Source organism: Panicum virgatum, chromosome 5N (genome assembly GCF_016808335.1).
Source record: "Panicum virgatum strain AP13 chromosome 5N, P.virgatum_v5, whole genome shotgun sequence".
NCBI classification, from domain to species: domain Eukaryota; kingdom Viridiplantae; phylum Streptophyta; class Magnoliopsida; order Poales; family Poaceae; genus Panicum; species Panicum virgatum.
In genome coordinates, this window is record NC_053149.1 from 61,333,190 (window position 1) to 61,355,437 (window position 22,248).

At 41.2% G+C, this 22,248-nt stretch overlaps 1 pseudogene across 1 annotated transcript; it reads right to left on the reverse strand.

Moving 5' to 3' along the window:
• Window positions 1–4,281: 4,281 nt before the first annotated feature.
• LOC120676008 lies at window positions 4,282–21,988 on the reverse strand (annotated as a pseudogene). The gene is made up of 53 exons (XR_005675587.1): window positions 21,600–21,988; window positions 21,356–21,461; window positions 21,158–21,281; window positions 20,344–20,423; window positions 20,088–20,265; window positions 19,940–20,004; window positions 18,320–18,402; window positions 18,135–18,220; window positions 17,933–18,046; window positions 17,567–17,686; window positions 17,289–17,391; window positions 16,726–16,862; window positions 16,574–16,639; window positions 16,381–16,495; window positions 16,240–16,280; window positions 15,945–16,016; window positions 15,748–15,852; window positions 14,849–14,872; window positions 13,983–14,095; window positions 13,808–13,895; window positions 12,869–12,969; window positions 12,638–12,745; window positions 12,454–12,559; window positions 12,301–12,380; window positions 12,066–12,215; window positions 11,889–11,964; window positions 11,662–11,786; window positions 11,316–11,576; window positions 11,139–11,213; window positions 10,969–11,050; window positions 10,755–10,876; window positions 10,267–10,359; window positions 10,094–10,171; window positions 9,132–9,227; window positions 8,946–9,047; window positions 8,739–8,840; window positions 8,454–8,636; window positions 8,263–8,374; window positions 7,860–7,936; window positions 7,667–7,746; window positions 7,500–7,565; window positions 7,288–7,414; window positions 6,994–7,113; window positions 6,818–6,895; window positions 6,576–6,734; window positions 6,343–6,501; window positions 6,177–6,274; window positions 5,943–6,099; window positions 5,744–5,860; window positions 5,543–5,638; window positions 5,306–5,377; window positions 4,989–5,223; window positions 4,282–4,884 (listed from the first exon to the last, which is right to left on the reverse strand). The product of XR_005675587.1 is annotated as a protein MOR1-like (transcript).
• Between the last annotated feature and the right edge of the window lie 260 nt (window positions 21,989–22,248).

The following is a 22,248-nucleotide window of genomic DNA, read 5'->3' on the forward strand; positions in this document are numbered from 1 at the left end:
TAGCGACAAGCGCTCAAAACTCTCGGAATTCCCGGTCCAAACGTGATGGTGCTCCATCCGTCATCTCCCGGTGGACACAGCTCCCTAATCATAATTAAATGTGAGTGATGTAAGCCGCGTGCTCCTTCCGATTTGATATGAATGCGATGAGGATCGATGATGCTGCTCTGTCCACGAACTGTTTCCATCCACGGACCATTTGAGATACAGGCGCATCTGACCTCTGCAGCCAGCAGCCCGTCGACAACACAGGGATATGCTTTGGAATATTAAAAATCCACTAGCATCAGCACGCATACTTTCCAATATATCTAGGCCTTGATTGGATGAAACACAAAAAAAATTTACGATGGAATTTTACTAATTTAAAGTACTAAATGAAGTCTATTTACAAATTTTTTTTGCACAGATGGGTTGTAAATCGCGAGACGAATCTAATGATGCTAATTAATCCATAATTAATTAATAATTAGCTGATGGTTACTGTAGCATCACTGTTGCAAATCATAGATTAAGTAGGCTCATTAGATTTGTCTCGCGATTTACAGTTTATCCATGCAAAAAGTTTTATAAATAGACTTCATTTAGTATTTCATGTATCTGTCTAAATATTCGATGTAACGTTTTTTTTTACGGGATTTACATGATCTGATCTAAACAGGCCCTAGTACCCTGTACGTTCATACGGACGGCCCCCATGCGTCCACCTATTTTTCTCGCACTCGCAGACAGGCCGCCAGACAGCCAGTGGACAGTACAAGGTAGGTTCATCTCCTCTCTTCTGCTGCTGCTACGAAAGGAAGTTGCCATTCAGATTCAGAACGTGCCCGGTGGATCAGCCCGCCTGCGCTGGACGTACGCTATCCTATCCAGGTGCGGTGAACCCTGCCGGGGTCCGGTGCGACTGCCGGCAACGGTGGCGAGCACATCCGGCGGGGGTTGGTAGGCCCGCCGCCGCCGCCCGCGCGGCCTCGTCGCCGACGGCGGATGCGTCGCGATCGATCGCCCGGCGGACTGTGGCATGGAATTCGAGTGCATCGCCGCTGAAAAGGACGGACTGCTGGACGGAAAAACGGGGACTGAAAGCGATTTTTCCACCATGCTCGTCTGCTTCTTTTAGGAAAAAAAAAGAGGAGCGTGGTACTTGGCTGCAGTTTTCCTTAATTAACAGCTTTGTGTGCTGAGATGTCTGCTTGGCGTTGGCGAGATGATTTGGTAGTGCTATTACTCGGTTGTCACACGTTAGAGCATCTCCAAGAGTTTGCCATATTTTACTTGACATATTTTGTGTTTTGCCAATTTCTAAAAAGATATGCCAAGTAAAAAAAGAGTTTATCTCCAACCGTTTGGCATAATTCACTTGCCAAATCCAGATCTAACTTACATCAAAAACCCTGAGAGAGAAACAAAATTATATTTATGCCCTTTCACCTCTTGAAAACTTAAATCAGGAACTCTTCTCTGTTATTTATTTTTTTTTCACCCTCCCACCTGACTAGAAACCACGATGCCAACCGCGCGCCGTGCACGTATATTTACGCGCTGGAGGCTGTTTTTTCCCAAGTTGCCAAAAATTGCCAAGTCTTTTGCCAAACTGCTGGAGGAGTATTTTTAACGTATTTGCCAAAAATCAAAGATGACAACTCGATTTGCCAAACTGCTGGAGATGCTCTTAGTAAAAATTTGATTAGATTAGAGGGTCTGTTTGGATAGGTTAAATTCGAATGCTTAACTTTAGCACCTATTAACATTTATTTTTTCAATAAACTTTTTATGTTTTGGCTAAAGCTTAGCCCTCCCGTTAGCATTTATATTTGGATAGAATAGACTGATTAGTGCTAAACGTTAGCACTCTGGGATATTAGCACGTGTATCTAAACCACTTTGCAATGTATATGCATATGGTGCCAGGAGTACTAATTTTTATTGTTTAAAAGAAGAATATATTATATACAACGTGTAACTTCTAAAACCATGTGTAGACCACTTAAAATAGATTTGTGCGTTCCAAAATATGAACATCTAAATATAGGTTTTTTAGAAACAGGAAAATCTCGATCTTGAGCATTCACAAGAGAATGCCTAATCTGAATATATGTTATTTCCTTTATCATTGGGGTTAGATTTCTTGATCTGTGCGTAAGGGGGGACAAAGAAAAGTATTGGACCGCGACACAACTTCAACAAAGGGACACCCGCGCACTTGTTGCCTCATGCTTGTGATGCCCATTTCATCACCAACTCGAGAATGATCCCATTGTTGTGGTGTGTGGTGCGCTCAGAATCGATCGCTGTCAACTCAAACCAAACAGGAACCGGACCGAACAAATAAAAATGCCTTTCTAAAGTTCCAGGTTCTCACAACCACCGCAGAATGGCTGAGGACGACATGATCCGCCGAGGATCGAAGGTCAGAGATATCCACCGGTAGGGATATCCAGGGTCTGCAGCCTGGCTTTTGGTCAGAGTCTAGGCCGCCGTAGGCATATCTAGGGAGGGGGAATAGATATCGACCGGACGGCGGGTGACGCCATTGCCGACGCGAACCCGGCCCGACCAGCATGTACTTTGTACATTTTAGCTTTTTTTGCAAAAGAAATAATAATAATTGGATTTTTAGAAAAAATAATTTATATTTTAAACCTCGGAGTCAGCATCATGACCCATGACGCTGAGATAACACGTTTCGATGCCATCAATCATGATGGAGCCTCATCATGTGAGCTGTCGCCTATGTGATCACGAGCTCGGCGACAGATCTTAGCGCCGAGCTTGGTGCCAAGTCATGGCGCCGAGCTCGACGTCAAGATTTGCGGCGGCTACCCTCTTTCCTATACCGCATCGATTTTCAATCTCTGTGTTTTCTCTCTCTGTCGCTAACCACCGTCCGCCTCTGCTCGATGATGCAGCGCCGCCTCTTCTCTCCTCCCACGCCTTGGCTCTCGCTGCGCTCTATCCTAAGTGGCGCTCTCTTTATGGGATGCATTTCCGGCCGCCGAAATCTAGCCATATCAGCGTCATATCATTCTGCCATGTAATATCCGGCCGAGCGGCGCCATGATCACGGTGCCCACTCTAGGTCCAAAAACGTATTTAGTTTTTTAAAGAATCTAAATGTGAATGTGTTTCTAAAAAAAACTAAATTGCAAAAAGTACGGCGGCCAGCTGCGCTCGTTGTCCGTCCACCGTCGTACTGATTCTTTTCCTTGAGCGCGAAGGCGTCACCGCGGCCGTGCATGCGCGGCTGTGTCCTTGACCGGACCAAATCCTGGCAGAGCCTTTCTCCCAGCCGGCCAACCGTACGTGCGCGCGGCCCAGTCATCGCGTCACGTGTGCGCCGCTGCGTCGCAATTGCCTGCGGGCTGCGGCTGAGGTGTCGACCGGCGAGCCGCGAGCGGTGTCCCGTGACGCCCTGGGGCTGCGGCGCCATCGGTGCGTCTCGCCCTGAGGGAGTCAGCTGCTTATCCAACGAGGACGCGCCTGTGGCCCTAGTCTGTCCAACGAGGAGGACACATAAGGTGCATGCGAATTAGCATGGCACGGGCCCTCACGGGCCCCCGCGGCTTCGCTCTGCGTATTATCAATGGCAAGACGCATGGCGTGCGTGGATCGTGCATGCGCGCGCGCTGCAAGGACAGTTCATTCATGCATGTTGCGCACAAGGGCTTGCCAGCAGCCCGTGGAATAGTCCATCCAACCAGCCATGAGCCATGTGACATGCGATGAAGTACTACTCCTAGTACCAAGTAGACAACTAGGCGGGGATGGTTAGTGTGGTGAGCTGACGTTGGACGATGAGTCGATAATCAGTTTTTTTTTGTAACAAATTTTTAGAGACTGTTAGCGTGGGTGGTTTTTTTCCTCCTAATAGTTTTTGCTTGTCCCAAAATAAGTTTATTTATGATTCAGATTTTTTAGACATTCTTGGGAAGACTCTAAGAGCCTGATTTAGAGGATACATTAGAAAATTTGTCCTGCCTCTCTACCAGTTTCATTTGAAAATTATGAGCCCATATTACGAATATTGATTTGAATACACCTGGAAAAAACACGACCAACTTTGAAATCTCAAATAATAAAGCTACTTACGTAAGTCACAGCCTCTGATAAAAATATATCACGACTAAGCTAACAAAATTTTCCACACCAACAAAAACACTAAATTGTAGGTTGTTCGGACTTTTCTAGATTTATAGCCAATGCTATAACATATATTATATCCCAACGCATAGCAAACACCGAATCTAGAAAAGGAAAACAACCACATTTTGACACGGAGTATTATTATGGGGCATCATACTGTATATTTCACAAGTACATCTCGCAATTAATTTAATAAGCCAAATTCTATTGCTGTACACCACACAAAAAATCAACGCAGTGCTGCAAAATGTGTCAATAGTCAATACTAATTAGCCCTTGCTGGAGTAGGTACTACAAAGAAAACATCTGGCTAACTCTCACCTAAAACGGCACCCAAAGGCTCTGCAAGAATGGGCTGACCTGGCATGGGGGTTACGAAATGTCGGCCCCAAGCCGTTTAGTGCATCCGACATTCCTATATCTACAAACAACAGCATCACTATGCCTCAAATTTACAATGAATTACAATGGTTGGTATTTCTGAGTACTGTTATCGTATCTATAGTGGCTCCAAAGACCCACTCTTTAGCCTCTCCATCCGTGCTTGCAGCCCAGACAGAGCTCGTTCATCCATGGGCGGAATATTACTTTGTTGCTGGGGTTCACCATCCAATCGTGTTCCCCCATGGAGCATGCTACTTCCATTCATACTTGCCAGTGGCCGAGCCTGAGCACCATCGAAATGACCTACAGCTGCGGCTTGCATGCTTTTCATCCTTTCCCTAAGAGCATCCAATGTCCCTGCTGGTAAAGAAATAATAATTCCAACAATCAGATGGCGTAATCATTGACAGCATATACACAAATATCCATGCAGCTGCATTGAGGCAGTGTAGGATGGGGACCTGAGGTCTGGTATCTGTCAGTTCGTTGGTCCATAGAATGTAGTCTAGCATCATCTCCTTGGCTTCTGAAGGCCTGTTGTGTCCCATCATCTTCATTGGAATCTGTTTTGCTACCAATCGATTTTGTGTGAACAGGAGATGGTGCAAATTTTGGAGAGGGTATGGCTGCTATTGGTGGAGGAGTGGATAATGGAAGACTAGAGGGCGTTCTTCCAGCTGCCGCATTTTTCTCCACCTGCATTAATGAAAATGTAAATTAAATTGGATCTCAAACAATACTGTCAAAACAGGCTCAAACTCCATGACAGGATTCAAACCTGAGCTAGCCCATCTCTGATATAGGTTCTAAATGCTTCACTTGCATTCTGAAGCTGAGCAAATATGTCGACCTAAGAGTGATGTGCCATCAGGTAGGAACATAATAGAAAACATAAACCATTATAAAATTCAAACGAAATATGCACTGTACATGATTAAAATCATCAATGTAAACCGAACTAGTTCAAGAGCATATCAATGTTGAACATTCTCTGGATGTAACCGATTGACAATACCTTTGGGTAGAGCTGGGTTATTCGATAAAGTTCATACAGACCAATTGTACATGTCAGCTTATCACCAATTTTCTTGAAGACAGCAGCAAGCTCTTGCTGTTCATACAGACCAGGAAGATAAAATAGCGTGTCAAATCACCGCATTAATATTTTTGCTTGAAAAAAAAAAGTGCAGCTAAGAAAAATTGGAGATGGTTGCACCTTCAATTGCGCATCAGCTGAGTGAGTAGATGGGTTTGGATTGTTTGATGCAGCGTCACCCCAGTGAGTTTGTCCCATAGGTCCAGATGGTGTCAACATTCTAGCTGCTGCAAGGGTCTAGGATGACCAAACAATATGCTTAGCAAGGGGAAAAAACACTGACTGAAGCTCATGGTAATGGTGGGTCTGCATGTTCTACCTGAAGATTAAGATCAATGTATGCTAGAATTATTGGCTGAGGTTCAGCATCTATAGGAACCATTGAAAGGTGACCTTTAATTGCTGTCCCTCGAAGCTTGACAAGTTCATGCAAGACTGTTTTGACCATTCTTAATGGCTTATCATCAGCACCAGCCCTACAGATTTTACAAAGTATCTATATAAACACAAATCCCAAAGAAATAGTAAAAAAGCTGGACAAGACAGAGCAGACCTTCTACGTATTTCTTCCATTCCCAGTTCTTGTAAATAAATATGGATGCTCTGAAGAATTCGATCAAGATCAACTTCATAAATTGTACTCTGAAGAACCTGAGATGAAATACTGACTGTCAGAAGTAATGTCCTGTAGAGATTAGGGCAGGCAAATAATCACGTACCTTTGTCAACTTAATTAAACATTTGACAACTAAGTCTGAAAACTTCTGATTCTTTACAGCAAGAGATTCAGTTGGTGTAGGCGACGGCCATCTTGAAGGGTCCAAAGGCCTCAATAAATTAATTAGCACAACAAACGAGGATGTTCTTTCAGCATTATCCTGTTGAAAACAGAACCATTGAAGAAAGCACAGATGACGAGCAAAGGAAAGCATGAAAAAGAAATTTTACATACCAGGATCTTAAGCATTAAGACATTTAGCGCTTTGAGTAATTGACTGCCATCATCCATAAGAGGAACTCTTTCATCTAAAAGCCAAAGAAGTAACTCCGTAATAAGGTTGTCTAGGGTACTCTCCTTCACAGCATGAGCAAGACGTTTGATCTGAAACGTCTGCCAAAATAACCAAGATTTTAGATAAACAAGATTAAACATTGGAGAACAGCAAAGGGCCAAACAAAAACATGTCAACAAACCTGCATGAGCGTATTTAAAACATATTTACAGGACCTTGAAGATGCCCCAGACAGGCTAAAATTGAAGGTCTTTGGAACCTGCAAGAATTCGTGATGAAAGTAAAAGTTAGGAGAGTGAAGTATGTACTCCATGAAAATGGAGAAAATGTAACATGAATAGCACAGCAAAGACTAACCATAACTGCCAAGCATGAAACTAATCTGTCAGCTTCCTTAATTAGATCTTCAAGCACCGTGCTTTCAGGATCAGCTGCCTGAGTTAGCTCATGGCATACAACTTTCATTCCTTCAACGGACTGCAGAAAACTAAAGGTCTCAGGCCAATGTCTGTGTTTACTAAGTGAACGTAAAACTATAATGACACTAGGTTTTAAAATCTTGAAACCACTACACATCATATGAAGACAGATCAAAACAGGGCCTCAGAATGATGGGCAAAAATGGCTATGGGAAATGAGCAAAAACACGACCTGCTCAGGCAAACCCAATGCAACAATTTCAAGAGCTTCACGCCAGTCTGCAGGACCAGTTGCAGCTGGCATCTGCCTAGGAACCATATGCCTATCCATATGAGCATCAGCATATCCGAAATTGTCCCTATTGACAGACAAGCATAGACAAGTCGTGTTATGTGATGGTATATAAAATAAGTATGAAGAGCAAGATAAGACACCTGGAGCACCTTGAGATCATTGATGCTGCAACTGAACGGGAAACCACTTCTCCGCTTTGTTCTGCTATGTCAGACCTACATCCACAAAATGAAAGTATGAATACTTAAAAATAAAAATAACATCAGCTTTAAAATCCGGGATAAACAAATGGCATGATTCAGAAACAAAGACAAACCCATTCTCTCTAACTGAACGCCTCAAAGCTGCTCGAGCATCACCAGGCCTTCCTTCTCTCCTTTTATCCATTTCTCTAGCCTGACATACCATCAGATAGAATATGGTAAATCCTTTGGTTGTATAAAGTGGTTATTGTAACTTTGTGCTAAAAAATAGCAAAATCTGTATGTTGTTGGCTCATAGAAATAAACCTTCCATTTAAACCTATCATCAAGCATGCTTCTTTGGGCATCTGAGAGTTTTCCAACATATCGCCATACATCATCCCCTGTTTGGTCATAGTAATACTTGAGACGCTCGAGCAATAGTATAAAGTGTTGCAGAAGAGACAAATCCTCCTAAATTCAGTATACGCAGTGATTTATTGCTTGTGCAAATACATGAACACTCATCTCAAACCAATCAAATAAATTGACTGGGATTATATGAAAGCATGCAAATATTTCGATCTTGGACTGGCTAAAAAGGGACCATGAAACTGCAAATTTGCAAGCCAGCTAAAGGGTTCAATTGGGAATGCATCAAAAAGGAGGTTATAAGCATACAGTGAAATATCAGCTACTCAAAAGGGCAAGAAAAAACATGGGTCCATACCGAGGTTTTTGTAGGCAGTTGCAAGTGTATTTAGAGCAGCTTTCCTGATCTCACCATCACGCTCAGCTGTCAGTGCTGCAACAGATGGCAAGTTCTTCATCAACCCACCAACCTGCATGACAGAAACAAGTATCTGCTGTAAGTAACACAATAACATCTAACTGGCACAGGGAAGGGGCAGCTATTCAGACCTCAGTCCCATGATGGTCAATGAAGTATCCAATAATATCCACACATTCTATCCTCGTCCGGTTATTCTTGGAGCGGAGTCCCTCCAAAGTATATGGGAGTAGTTTGGGAAGAGAATAAATGTTGACCATTTGCTTTATCAGCTCCCCCATTTTTTCCCTAACTTTTTCAATGTTATGACCAGACTGCAATGCACAAAGAATTTGGTCATGAAAACGAACTGTGATAGCATATAGTATGACATTTTTTAACAAACAATTTTTGTACAGCTTAAGTATCCACGGTACCTTCTCTACAAGGCAAGGAAGAAAAATTGCAGCTTCAGCTTCTGTTAACATGTAAGATTGGTCTTTTAGAACATCAAACAGCTCAGGAAGAAAGTCAAGGACCTACAGGTAAATGTAGAGCACAGTATAGAAACCGATTAGGTTAGAGTGGTGCAACAAAAGCAGAAACGGCCAGCATAATTCTTAACAAGGGTGCTATGCATTTACCTTCAGCAAACATGTTGTGTTAGATTCACAAAAGCGTAAGACAAACCACCTTAATAGTATGTCAAGAAGCTCAATTACTTCTTTCCCACTCGAAGGAAGTGCCTGCCCAATTGCAACAGCATCATGAAAAAAAAATTGTACAGGAAGAAGCCATGTTTAATCACTTGCTCTTATTCAATTTCTAACCTTTTGTAGCAATTCGATACCATCTATTTGCCTCTTAAAGTCTGAGTTCCACAATCGCAAACTTACATCTTCTCGGAAATGCTTAAACAAATCAGTCTGCACATACAATGTTATTCCAAGAAAATCAGCTGATATGTCCATGCAGTAATAACCCATACCACATATGACAAAACCGGGGGGGGGGGGGGGGGGGGGGGGGGCAGATGTGTAAAATCATGCTGCCAAGCGAAAATCAAACAAACGCATCAAAAAAATGTGCATCCACCAAAATTGCTCTAGCAGGATAGATGCATACTTCCAGATAGTATATTCACAGCCAAACATAGTATGTTTCTCTTCGACTAATATAATTATCCACACAAGCAGAAAAAGAAAACAATCAGTGACTATCTGGCACTTGTAACTTCAATAGAGACCAATTGTTCTCCTGAGAACCACCTAAACTGTATATCATATCAATCAATTAAAATCCAACTTCATTGAATAATTACAATCTTGATTCTATAAATTTCCAAAAACTGTCAGGGTACTGATGGTTGGTAACCAGTTAGGCACAGGTTTTTTTTTCATGCTATGGTGTATGGACCATGGAGTCAGCCTTTGCAACATTATCTAGTACTACATCACAATGCTTTAAGACTTTGTTTCTTATGAATCTTTTATAATGATAAAAAAAAAGTTCAGAACTCCGCTTCTGCTACATAACTATACAGCATCTACTACCCTGCATGTGATCAAGTTCTGTACAATTGTTACCATAGGATTTTGTACGCGAGCATGGAAGTGTAACATTTACTGTACTAGCCTAGTCCTCATTGGCTTTTTAAGAGCATTTTGCTAGATGCAACAATTCTCACAAGGAAAATGCCAGCAGACAAGCACTCTACTGGAACAGTCCAAAGGAAGATAACAGGACTTAAATGTAACAATGTTTGAGCAGTTCCCTTCAACACAATACAAACCTTTAACTCATCAATCTGCTCTCGGCGCGGTTCTTCAAACTTGAATTTTCTAACCAAAACACGTCTCTCCCGCTCTTCCTGAAAAGCAGACTTGTATGAGGCCAGAGCACAACCAGATGTGTTTTTTAAAAATGAACAACCAAGAGATGTCGCATGGCCCTATGGTTGCTAACCTTGTTTGAGTCCTTTATGTTAAATAATGACTGGGATTGTACATGATCTTGCGTAGAAACCATAGTAACGGATGCTCTTGCTGGAAGACCTCTCTGATAGTGGAGCATGATAGTTAGAAAACAGGATTTTCCAGGTGCACATCGGGTGAAAATTCATCAAGAAGCATTCATTCAAGTTTCTAAAAGTTTTGAAACGTGGCACATCCATAGTTCATTTTATGACATAGTTCAGATCAAAATATGCTGGACAAACTATCTAGTGTACATTCACCAGGAATTTGCCGTTTTGTATGAATTAGACAGAATTACTTTGAACCTCAACTTTAGCGATGAGTTATATAGTAAGATGAACTGTGGATGTGCCAAGTTTCATTCTTTTTATACTTCAAAGTGCGCTTTTTAATGAATTTTCACCATTTCAAAAACTAGCACATTTTCAGTGAAGCTGAACTCCTTGCCACAATAACAAAGAAAGTTAGGAAACATACCTGAGAGACAGGTTTGGCCACATTAGAACCACGATCGTTACCACCATGTTTACTGCTCTTCAAACCTGCTTTTGATGGCAAGCTCATGCTTGTTGTCACCATCTTGACAGATTCAGAAAATCCTGATGTAATGCAGCAATAACAAGTCAGAACAAAAAATTCAATGATTACAGAAAAATAACTACATTGCAAAACAAGATCTGTTGGGCACGACCTTCATGTATAGTAGTCAGTTTCAACCTCTCTGCTACAATGGCCAAAGTAGGTGATGGCAAATCTTTTAGGTTCCTTCCAACCTACACCAAACAATGAATTCAGTTGAAGGAGAAAGCACCAGCATTAAAAGGAAATATGGATTAAAAGGAACAGGCAGATGAACCTTACCACTTCTTGGCCACATGTTTTGAGAATTTCATTCATAAAGGATTCAGCAGCTTTGCGGACTTCAGAAGATTTATCCTTTTAAAAAGAAAGGTATACCATTATATATTTCAATTGGACCATAACTATAAAAGTATAGATCAAGCAAACGCTACTCAAAAGATCATTTTCAACTGGTACCATCAAAGAAGATGCTGAGGGCTTCAACAAAGGCAAAGCCTCAGATGGATCGCCGACTTTTGAAACATGCTTAGATAGCCAATCAAAAAGATCTTTTCGCCCTTCTGATCCTGTTTTCTGATCACCCAAAGTCACTATAATATATGGAACCATCTTGTCGAGTTGGGCAGCAGCAACCCATGAATCCAAAGCAGTCAATGTGCACTCTCGCATGTGCTTCTTATTGTCACCAAGGCACTTCAGCACATCTGCCAAAATACCCTTCATAACAAACAGTTCTCAGTTATCATAACAGCCAAAATATGCATTCAGAAGTACAGAGATAACATGAGAGTTAGTTCCAAACCTTGCTTGATTTTTCAACAGAAGGGCCCATAGCATATGCAAGGCCACCAATGGTGGACAAGGTTGCCATTACTAAATTTTTGTTGCTGTCATAAAGACGGCCTCTAAGTGCAGTGAAGAGCTCAACTGCAGTGATAAGATGCCCAAGACAATTTAGTACAAGTTAGGTGAATATAATCCAACAGATACACATTTAACAGTTGATTGATATAAATATAAACGGTAGACCTGTTCCTGTAGGCTGGATGCGTTTATGGGCCTCCTCCACAATTTTGTTGACTGCATCAATGGACTCCAGCCGTACCTGCCAATTCACATAAGTATAATATAAAATATCACAATAAAATGCTAGACAACTTAGAGAAATCAAATAATTTAATGAGAAACCAGATAAGTGGCCAATACCTTCCAGTCAGGACTGCCCAAATTCTTTAATAAAGTAGGTGTTATTTTAGCACTAATGTCTTCCCGTGGCAGCCCATCAGACGGGCCAGCAGATGTAGAAGATGAAGTATCCATAACTCTTACTGTTCTCTTCGGAGCAACAGCGGCACCCTATGAATTGTACCAACTTGGTGTCAATGAAAATCGAAATCACAAAAAGGACAATTTTCCAAACAGTAACTGAGACACAGCATACCTCAAAAGGATTTTTCTCATATTCAGCATCCAGGGCACTAAGAAGTGCAGGTTTGACATCACTTAAAAAGCCCTTGATGTCTGCAGGAAGGTTTATTTCAAAAACATGATCTTGCAATATTAACATGATGAAATTCGAGAACATTAAGATAACCTGGTCCCACAAACTTATGTAGCATCCCAATAAGTTTTATAGTTGCATTTCTTGTTGCAGCAGCACTAGATTGAAGACCGATGTCTTTGCAAAAATCAATCATGTCCTGGAAAAACTAAGACACATAAGACCAAGAGAGTGGTAAATCTGCAAGCATAGCACAAACATGTAGAGGAATGTGCACCTTTAGCTTCAAATTAGAAATCCCAAAGTCTTCTACAGCAGAGACCATCCAAAGAATACCCTCACTAAGAACCTTGGGATTCTTATGCTCCTTCATTATTTTGTATAGCTACAAGAAAAATAATACATATAATTATAGTGGTTGCTAAACATCATCCAAGTAGGGGCTTCGGTGCATTCAATCAAAGCACAGAAAAAAAATGAAACGACATTCTACAATGTTATCTCTTACCCTGTCAAACACAAATCCTGGACCTACAGCCTCACAAAAGGCAGTGAGGCATTTCATTGCATGGCCCCGTGTTTTAATATCAGCAACCCTTTCACTTATGCCTGAGAGAAAACAGCAATTCAGGAAGTTAACAATTTTACTAAAATCGACATTGTATGACACATGACCAAGAAATAAAAGTGCAATATAAATTAATAAACAAAAATATGATCAATAGATCAGAAACAACAAAGGGTATATGGAACCAAAGATAGTGCATCTTATATGCTGCGCAGCCGATACAAGAACCCCCAAGTTATATGTGAACATTATCAAGAAGAAACTGCACACGGTAGTAGCTACATGTTACAATAGCTCTGAATAAACCATCCCTCCGATATTACAGTAAAACCCATAAATAGAATTTCATGAAGCCCCGTTGACTGTTTGATAGGTAATGGTTTAGAATAGAGATCAAGATCTGCTGAAATTAAATTCCGTCAGATACTCTTTTCTAACATATGGTGGGAAATAACTTCAAATTATAGTTCAAATAAAAAGGCTCGTAACATCTGATGTGGGCATTTAACTTTGAATTCACACATTGAATTTGAGAAGCCGCCAGAAAGCCAAAAGAGAACACTATGACCTATGTCAAGTGAGCAGCTGAAGCATCTATACAGTGATCCTAAGAATTCATAAATAAGGTCTTAAGCCTCAATGTAATGTCCTTAGCCTGTATTTATGAGCCCACCAGCAAAACTAGGGAAGAGAATAAACTATGCTTCAACCAGCAGTGACATCATGATTCACAGCGGCACCAAGCTTACAAACTTGTGGTTTCAAGGTGTTGTCACGTTCTTAAGCCTAGGTGGGCTCATGCTCTGACAAAGACAAACTCAATCTCAACTTTGTGCAAGATACATAGCTAAAGTTCTGGAAAAGAAGAGGAGCTCATACCAAGAAGGCATAGAACCACACATCGCTTAGGAAATTTGTTAACAGTCGAGGAAATATGGGTGATGACCTCAATAACTTGTTGTTGAACCTGTTTCATTCAAAACTTACACGAAATTACTTCCTTAGCGAAGGGATATTTCACCCAACGAAAAATTAGTTAGCAAGCAGTAGATACCTGAACATTCTTTTCACTCCATCCAGGCACAGCACACAACAAACGAATCAGAAGTTCAGCAGACTTATCAAGTTCTGTAAGACTTTCCACCTCCTGCTTGAGCATGCCAATAGCTGCGACTCATAGCATCATTACCATATATATCAGAAGGTTGAACAGAAAATAGAAGCAACTTTATTTCCAGAAGTAAAGGGATTAAACATAGCTGACAGACGAATCAAAATGTGTCAACAAAATTTCTCCAGTTTAAATTTAGAACCAGCAGGAGAATTGTGTATCCTAGTAAGCTGATAAAAACAGTTATCAGATACAGAATCGAGTTAACAGGAAAACAAATGAATGCACCTAATGTTATAATCTCACTGCAGATGTTAGAAGCTTTAAAGCTTCAGAAGAGAAAATAGACGCAACTTTTATTTCCAGAAAGGAACAAAACAAAGGTGGCAGCCAAATCAAACTGTGTTACAAGATTTCTCTGTTTTTTTGGTTGTCTCAAACAAGCAGGAGAATTTTGTCATTCTACTAAGCTGATGACCAAACAAAGGAAGGGAACATTACTACATATACTAGGATACAAAGAAAACAACCGCATGCACATTACCGCTCATGCTAGGACATTGGCTCCGCACACGCACACTCCTTACTCAAACAAGATATCCTAATTCAAGATGAGCAAACAAACGAACAGATGGGGCATAAAAGAACAACAATAGTTGGCCTAGGCCAGAGATGAAAACCAACAAAAGGCACAGAAAAAGGGATATCAGATTAAAAGGGAAAGAAGAAATGATTTAAGTTAATCCTTCCAAATAAATAAAACAAAATTAAAAAAACTATAGGATAGGCAACACAAGGTTAACAGTAACCTTCAAGGCGCTCATCTCAGTCGGCTGCAAAATTAAATGATACATGAGTTGTGTATACTATCCACAGCTATGGGTTTCATCCATTGTTTGAGAAAAAATCCAACACGAATAGACTTAAATCAATTGTAGTATCTTTGGGCCAAAATAAACTATTCCCCAATGTTCAAAAAAGTGACATTAGGCGGCCGCCTAGGAGCGACTAGGCGCTAGGAGCGTTGTAGCGGGCGGGCGCGGCCTGGACAGAGGGCAGAGGCGGTGGCGGGTGGAGGCAGAAGATGGGGAGAAGTTGAATGGATAAGGTGGGAGGGGAGTGAGATCCGGGTTGCGCTGGTTTGGTGGGCTCTCTGTTCAACTTTAGGCCCACTAGTCTCCAGTTTTTCTTTTCTTTTAGAGATACAATTCATGTGTATTGCAACGTAGAGCACCGCCTAGCAAACGCCTAGGCTCGCCTAAGCTCACCTAGGCTCTAGGCGATGGGTCACCGCCTAGAAACTGCCTAGCGCCTTTTTGAACATTGCTATTCCCCCAGTTCAAAATGTTTTTTATCCACTTTTACTATCTTCAAAAATACTTGTTCTACAATTTCTAGGCAACTTCAGTCTATTTATTCCAGTCTTACCCTTATTTGCATCATTAAAAACTTTTTGCACCATGCATGCGAACATTAGAGAAGATAAATTGAGGGTAAGGTGATAATGTTGTCTATCCCAGTAGCAGTTCCCAACTCTAAAACATGTATTGTGGATCAAAGGAAAGGACTGCTAAAAATTTCCAAGAAAAAAATGACCAAATGCTAGTTCTAAACTAACAAGCTAGGTTTCTTTCAGTAAAGGCAAAATTATGCATATCATGGAAGGCATATCAAAACACGGATGGTTGGATTCCATCAAACAAATCACCTCAACGTCCTCAATCTCAGGAGCAGCAGATGTCTTTGACTGTGATCCACCATCTGTCTTTTTTGCTGCAGTGGATTTTGATGTTCCAGACTTCTTAGAAGCTGCCTGGAAACAAGAAAAACAATCCCCCACATAAGTGGCACGCAAATTCAAAGACTAGAAAGTTACGAATCAAATATATATCCAACAAAACCAACCGCTGCCTGGACAGGCTTCTTTCCACTAAGCATGCTTGCAGCAGATCTCTTCATTGACAAGCTATCTGCCGCCTATAAACAGAAAAACCATGCTTCAGTTGTTAGACATTTGATCGACAGAACAGATCTTGAATAAACATTATTCAACTAAATAAGGTTGATAAGAACTAGTGATCGTTAATCTGCCAACTTGAAAGCATTTTTAAGAATTGCCCACAGTTACTTTAAATAGGCACTTGGGAGAGGAATGCTGACAGATTGTAACATATTATTATTAGAAGACCAACAACCATACCCCGCGAGCAGATGTGACAGCTCCTGAAGTTGTGATAGGCGCTGGAAAAAATAAAGTTTTTGTACAGAAATTAATCCAAAATAGAGACATTTGAACCATTTAAAAAAAAAGTAAAACTACAAAAGAAAAAGCAAAACTAACCTGTCCCCGAACTCAAAACTGTCTCACTGGCAGAACCAATCATATCTGACAGTTTCTTTTTTCGCACATCATCTAATTTCTCAAGCGATCGTTCCAAAGGTTTCATACCAACCATCTATACATCCAGACTTTAGAGATACATCTTGAAATATATAAATAAGTAAAGAAAAAGACAAGCTCTGAAAAAGGAAACCTTGGCAATGGCAGTCAAGACAGAAAATGAGGCATCTCGTACTTCTGGTGTACCATCATTCAAGCACTGAATATCGATGAAATACAGATCAGTGCAAATACACAACAGCAAATAAGAAGACCTATCACTGGCAGTATGAAGTTATTACTCACCTCCATGCAAATAGGAACATATTCCTTGTGCAACTTTAGTACTGTTGCTTTATTGCTTGTTTCAATGCAAAATGCAACCCAGGTCAGTGTTAAGGAACGAACAAGAGGGACCTTATTTTTTACTGCCACCCGAACATCTGCATCATCAAAAGAAAGTATTTTTCTTATTCAAATTTGGATCCAAGCTGAAAGGTAGTCTTGGAATTTAAAAGGAATTTTATATACTCTTTCCCCCTAGTTTCACTAGCTTACCGTTGATATTACTTATTGAGCAGATTATTAAAAAAATAGCTTACAAAATGTCAGCATCCAAAAGTTACCAGACATCGAAATTGCAAACTGGATTTCAACAAAGCAATGACACACAGTTTTGGGAATTTAAAGGCGTAATCCTCAAGTTCAGAGAACGACTGTAGAAATCTAGGGACCTGTCGTGCTCTTTAGTGAAACAAATGTGGTTACACAACAAAATGCTTTCAGACTGAAAAATAACCACAACAACAATGAAAATAATGTTGCAGACATAAACATGGGAGACAGATTCTGCCAGAAAAATTACAAACCTTCAATCACATCAATAAGGGTAAAACAGCCAGATTTGTGCATTGCTTGAAGCGTTTGAGATAGTGCTTCCGTCATTGTTGGTTTTTTTTCTTTCAATTTTTCCTGTTTAACAGAATCATCAGGACAAACAGAAATATATAAGCTTCAATGGACACCCAAGTTCACATGGTGAAAAAATAAATATGCTTATTATTAAGAAATACAAAACATATCAAAAACAACAAAACAATTTAGTGACAATGTACAGTTCAATAAAAAGTAATATAATATTTCTTACAAGTAAAACTGGAAGAAGCATCCGTGCATTTCCAGAAAAATGGGCTCTTAAACCTCTAGCTAAATTCCCTATTGCCTGAGTAGCTTCCACTGAGACAGCCAAATTAACATCTGTGATGAGCTGCAGTGCCAAAAAAAACACCATAGGTAAGAATGGAGTAAGAAAATATAGGATACAATAACACTTAACACTAGATCAAACTGCTAATTTCTGTGCCAATACGAACCGGCAATTAATCATGAGACTTCAAAAGGAAAACAATAACAAACTTCCAAAGATGGTAGGTGAATATTTGGATGATTAAGATACGACAGGGAGTTAGAAGATCACGCATTGCCAGTGAAAAAACAATCTCAGAGATTTAACCTTCTTCAGTGTCCGGCAGATTTCATGAAAATCACCAGGAGCAATTTTTTTGGCTGAAGCAAGCTTAGTTAGCTCCGCCACAGCATCCCTTCTCTCTGACCATTTAGTCGCTTTCTGGCAACAAATATCAACAATATAACAAATACTTCTTTTCATATGATGGCATGACCAATATATAGTGCATTCAAGATAGACCACATACCACACCATCCCAGAATCCAGATTTTTCTAGTGGGGTTAAAATGTCTACAGGATCAACAAGGTCGTATTCATCGATCTCCACGGGGACTGAAAAGAAGAATTGTGTAAATATTCACATCTTAAATTTAACAAACTATAAACCACATATAGGAAATCAAAGCATAAATGATTTTTAGAAGAACACACCATCTGCCACAGCCTCTTCAGAAGTGTTAGCCCCGGTTGTCTCCGCCACAGCCTCCTCCTCAAGCTCCTTTTCTTGTTCGGATCTAGAAAACAATGTCAAATCACCATTTTCAATTCATCATGAAACAAGACAAAGAAGCAATATATCAATAGTCTTCTGCATTAACATTGTTGAATAGGTGATTTCCAACAGATTTACAGCAGATCAACAGTACAATCTACACAGTTCTTATGACCCATATATTACATAGTACTCCCTCCATTCTCTATTGATAGTCCTATTTCACCTTGACACAATGACCAAGGAGAAACAATCTTGCTTATCATCTAATTAATGTAACATAAGACTTTTTGCTAGTCCTCCAATGTCTTTGCTAGAAACTCCTTGTTACTAGTGCTATTTATTGCCATGGTCCTTATCAATAGCAAATAGGACTATCATTTGTGAATATTTGAATTTTGGAAATAGGACTATCAAAAGAGAATGGAGGGAGTATATCACATATATTACCCAGTACATACAAAAGAAGCAAATACAACTAAAACAGAGCATCTCCAAAAGCCTAGTCAAATCTCACTCTATATTCCTATTTAGGTATCCACTTAGCCAAGATCTCCTCTCTACATGTGGCTAAACTCCAACAGACTAGTCAAATCTCAGTCTTCAACTCTTCATATCCAACTCTCCTCTCTCCTCTCCTATCTCCAACACACTGACGCGTGGGTCCCACAACATCATCTACTCCTACTTCCCATCCATGGCGGCGGCAGCAGCTTCGCCGAGAGCCCCCAGAGCCGCTGCTGGATGCACCACCACACCCCATTGCCTGACGCGTCGCCCAGGCGCTGGAGCGCCGCATCGCCGAGCCGCCGCCGGATCCCAGGGAGTCCGACGGGGCAGCGAGCTCACCCTCTGCTGCCCTCCGCCGGGAAAGAGGAGGGGAAGGGCGCGGGAAAGAGGAGGGGAAGGGCGCGGGACACGCGGGAGGAGGGGAATAGCGAGGGCGATGGTTGCTCGGTAGTTTTTGCTAGCGAGGCCGACCAGATGCCGAGCCAGATAAAGAAGAGAGCCAGATAGAGTCTGTTGGATCCTGTTTTCAGGGGTGTTTCTCTTTTTTTAGCTAGCCAAGCCAGGATAGCTAGGCTTTTGGAGATGCTCTTATGGCCCAAAAACAAGCATGCTTCACCAATTTCAAAAAAAAAAGTAGTAGTAAGACAAGGTGTGTGTTCTTCTATTCTTCAAAATTTTCCCACCACACAACCCTATGATAGCTCAATCTCAATCACATATATGGGAGAGAAACATGTAGTGGCCAAATCAATGAGCTGAAAATTCGTCATAAAGGGCATACATACTTAAGATTTAAATTTTTCAGTTAAAATACACAGATGCTAGTGAAACAATGTGATATCATAAATGAGATGCTTACATTACATAAACTGTCATCATGTACATAACAAAAACGGATTAACACACAAGCTGCAGGCTATCTAGCGAAGCAAGCAATGATATTCAAACATAAATAGCACTACAAATAACTTTTTTATCTGGCATTTCAAATGGTTGTGTAGAATAGTAGTCCTACAATCTGAACCCATATTATATTATTAAAAGGATACCTTATTTTTCGAGTTGGCTTAGCAATTCCCGAGACGTTTGCCAATTCTGCTTCCAACTCTTTTTTCTGCAAACACAAAGAAGCTTGGTCACATTATTGGTTGGTGGAACACGTTGATCATGCATGTTTCACTTTTAAGAATGGCGTACCATAGTATCTCTCATCTTCTCAAATAAAATAGACTTTACAGGCTCTTTGCCAATCCACCGACAAAGCTCTAGTGTCAAACCCTTAGAAGAAGCCCGGACATTCTGGTCTGGATGATCAAACAGCTCAGGAAGCATCTTCAGAATCTTTTTGGGTGGCACTACCTTTGTTCCAAATTCACTGGTCGAGGAAAGATGTTTGTAAGATTTGATGAAATCTTGTCAAAAAAGGGAGCCAGAGGACCAGCTAGAGACTTACCTGAGTGCTTGAAACATCACATCAATAGCAGGTACAACTGCTTTAGCCACTTTGTTCTTCACAGCCTTCTCCATGGATTCCTGATAGCACAGCCACATGAAGTTTGCTTGAGCATGTTATCATGTATACATGGTTACCAGAGGGAACATGAGACTAAAACAGGTGAGAAATCTTTGGATGGTTTGGACTTTGGGTGAGCAAATATAAAGATCAGCTTTAGTTTCATATGACTCGTGGGGGCAGAGCTTGGTTACAGATGGTGCGAACAAACATATGGAACTGAGAATTGATGCAACTGGCTTATCATCATCATCGATCAAATGGGCACATGTTTCCCAGATGCTAGCTCAGGAAGAACACTCATGTAGTAGCTAAACTGTTTTTAATGATACCAATAAACCTGTGCATGCTTTTGCAGGATGCCCATGACCACAATGAAAATAGAATGGCAAATATGGGAATTCTTTGTTTCGTGCTTTCCGCATTTATTCATGCAATGGTACCTCAAGCCAATTGCCAATTTGACCAACTATTTGCTAAGTGAAAATGAAGACCAAATGTTGAGAGGAATGCAGCACATAATCTTATGTCAAAGGCTTAGCATTTGTAACAATATTTCATCAGCCATTGCCAAACTGACAAAAATACCTGCAACTATATTGACCACAACACCTACACAACTTCTGACATATGCTGTCAAAACCAAGTGATCAAATAACACCATAACGTAGTGAGAGCATTAGTGTACATACATTTCATTGATAGCTCTCATAAGTCACAAGTATAACTATCAGGGGGTTGATGAACAACTTACAAGGAAGACCTCTGCAGCCTCCAGTTCTACCCACAGGAGGAATGCAGCTTGAGCCTTCTCCACAGTCTTCGGTCGGCCCGTAAGACACTTGGCCACGATCGCATCACAAACCTCCTTGGCATATCTGGGATAAGCCAACTCCATAAATCATTGCAGATGATATGGGAAATGACTCAGCACCTAAGGGCGCACACACACCTTGAAGCGTCGGCATCAGCAGCTCGCTGGAATGCGAGAAGGGCGTCCAGCGCCTTCTCCTGCACCGGCGCATTGGAATCGGCAACCGTCTTCTTAAACAATGGCCCTAACCACCACAACAGGACATCAGATCTAGCACCGAAAAAACTCCTTTCATATCGCCAAAGGGAATGCACGAATCGCGCATGGTGCAGATCCGAACGAGAAATGGGGCGGATCGGGAGGCGCAAGGTGGGTGTCTCACCGAACTCGCGGAGGCGGGCGTCCTTGGGGTCGGTGATCGAGTCGCAGAGCGCGGCGAGGTCGATGTTCGCGTCATTCCTCACCTTCCAGTTCTTATGCTGAAGCCGCTCGTCCCACGGAAGCTTCTTCGCCTCCTTGAGGAGCTTCTCGTCCTCCGTCGACATGGCCGGACACCGCCGCCACCGCGGGCCGGCTCCGTCGAACGAGAGGCCCTAGAGACGCCCACGAGCTTTAAAGCGGCCGCCTAGGGTTTCCAATTCGGATGGCGGCGTTCGCCGGGAGTTTGGATCGGAGGGGGTGGGGGAAGGGAGAGAGATCAGGGGAGATAAAAAAAAGGCAAAAAATATTTTTTGGGTTCGGAAAATGGTAACGGAAATTTGAGTGAGTTTGGAGTCCCGTCAGGTCAGGGAGCGGAGCGTATCTTTGTTCGCTCGGGCTCACAAGGATGGATCCGCATGGCTGAACATCCGAATTATCTGTATTCGTATTTATTTAAAATATAAATATAGATATTTGTATTCGTATTTGATTTTAATATAGATATCATATGGATGCATTCGAATTCGATTTTAAGAACTTTTCTCTATCCGATTTCATATTCGTATTCGAGGAATATCCGATCACATCCGTATTCGCAGAGAAAAAGTGAC